Here is a 2,480-nt window from a genome sequence, read left to right as displayed (position 1 = left end):
TGAGTCTCTGTCGAGCATCAATTCCATTCTTGTGGAGTCTCTTCAGTCTTCCCTTAATTATTTCAACCGGTGAATTCTCGTCTCGTTTCACATTCTTCATCTCTTTTTCTTCTCCGGTGGATTCAATTCAAGTTTTTCGGTGGCGATTATATTCTTTTCCCGTAGCTCAAGTGTTTTCCTTGCTCGTTCGCCTCTCGCCAGTTTATCCTTCCGGAGTGCTCAAGACATCTCAAGAGATTCGTCTGTGTTCGAATTAATTTGAGGTTGTCACCTCATTTCAATATTTCAATTGTTCCGGTGCATCATTTATCTTTTCAACAATCCTTTTCAACGGCGTTTTCCTTTAGTGGGCCCTAACCCACAGGTTTTTTCCCAGGATCTTACCCGACTCTTCTAATTCTCCCGGAGTTATTCTCAAATTCTTTTCAAAGTGTGACGTAAGTATGAATTTCATCAGTCACATGCCTTCTCCAAGATCGCTTTCAAATTCTTTCATTGTTGGCTCAACCTTTTCGATTTTCATTCTCTCAGAGTATCTCAGCAATTTTGGTGGTGTTTCTCGTAATCATTTGAAGACCGAAGAAGATTTCTCTTTAATCTTGTCCATTCCCCGGAGATTCGCGGTGCTAGCTGGATGGTATCCTATCAAATTGTTTCAGGTCATGCAAATTCTTTTCATCCATCCGGAGCATTTCAGGAGTTGCTTTCTCTCTCGATCATCCGGAGGTCATATTTTCGGAAGATTTTTTCATTCTAAGTTTTCAGCTTCGGTCGTCTCTATATTCTCCCGGTGCTTCGTTCAAGTATTCTTCAACCAGTTCGCGATCCCGCCATTATCTTGTCTTTTATTCCTCAAGTATCTTTGTGCTTTTCTAATTCTTCCCGGTGATTCAGTCTCTTTCATCAGTCATTTTCGAATTCTTACGGTGGTTCGTTCAAGATTCTTTTCCTTCATTATCATTTTAATCCATTCATTCTTTTCAATCCGACCGGTGGTTCTTGAAGACCATCTCAAGTTTGCGATATGTCACTTCTCAATCCTTTTTCAAGAAGAATAAGTAGTATGCAAAAATCCATTGCTTGTCATCAATTTTGTTTGATGAAGGATAAGCATACAATAAATCTTATTCTTATTTCATCCAAGTGAGTAATCCCTTCCTTCGGAGTTTGTTCTTGATGAATAAATTCTAGTTCCAAGTGTTTTCATATTTTCTCTTCCGGAGTCCAAATTTCCTCGGCCATTTCGTCGGAACCACCATCTAAATCATCGTAAGATTTAATCTTATTCTTTTCATCTTTCATTCTATCTCGTCATCCTTTTGGTACCGGAGTTCTTCATGGTGGTTCTTCGTGATTCAATTCATTCTTCAAGAGTTCATCAAGTATCATTCCATCCTCTCTAGTTCATGTTCTATTCTTTCCATAGTCAGTCAGAGTTCTGCCTAAATCCTTTCAGTCTTATCCGTTTCTTTTCTCATTATAACCACTCCGGTTAGTACGAGTGGTTTCAGAGTCTATCTTGTTTCCATGAGCATTTGATTCTCGTCATTCTCGTCATTCCTCTCTTCTTCTCGAGTGCTCAATATTCTTTGATTCTTCTCTTGAGTTCTTGTTTCACCTCATCCCTTTTTCCCTTCCGTCTCGGTCCTAAGATCTCGGGACGAGATCTCTTGTTAGTGGAGGAGTGTTGTAACGCCCCGGATTCGATGCGCCAGGTGTCTGCCAGTTATTGGCCGTCGTTGCCATGTCATTTGCTTGCGTGTTGCATATTGCCATGTCATCATGTGCATTTCATTTGCCTACATGTTCGTCTCATGCATCCGAGCATTTTCCCCGTTGTCCGTTTTGCAATCCGGCACTCCTATGTCCTCCGGCGTCCCCTTTTTGTCTCTCGTTGTGAGCGGGTATTAAACGTTCTCGGGATGGACCGAGTCTTGCCAAGCGGCCTTGGTATAGCACCGGTAGACCGCCTGTCAAGTTTCGTGCCATTTGGAGGTCGTTTGATACTCCAACGGTTAACCGGGTAACCGCAAAGCCCTCTTTTGTTGCAGCCCAACACCCCCTCCAAAGTGGCCCAAAGCCCAGCAAACTCCCCTCCATGCTCTCGGTTGTTCGATCACGATCGCGTGGCCGAAAACCGCTCCTCATTTGGACTCTCCTAGCTCCCTCTACCTATAAATATGCCCTCCCCCTCCGAATTTTCGGGTCCAAACCCTAGCCTCCTTCTACCTCCCGCCGCCGGACGCGTCCGTTTGGCGCCGGACACATCCGCCGCCGTCGCCTCCAGCCAACCCGTGTGCGACATGTGGCCTCCACCGCCTCCGCGCCCGCTGCCGGCCCGCTCGACCCGTCGCAGCCCGCAGCCAGCCCGCCGAGCCCATCTGGGGCCCGGTCGGACCCGACCGCGCGCCGCCGGCCGTCTCGTCTCGCCGGCGTGGCCTCGCGGCTCCTCCTCGGCCGCCGTCCTCCGACGCCCCGCC

The sequence above is a fragment of the Triticum dicoccoides genome, chromosome 5B, assembly GCF_002162155.2.
Source record: "Triticum dicoccoides isolate Atlit2015 ecotype Zavitan chromosome 5B, WEW_v2.0, whole genome shotgun sequence".
Classification (NCBI taxonomy): Eukaryota; Viridiplantae; Streptophyta; class Magnoliopsida; order Poales; family Poaceae; genus Triticum; species Triticum dicoccoides.
Note: the sequence above shows the minus strand (reverse complement) of the source record.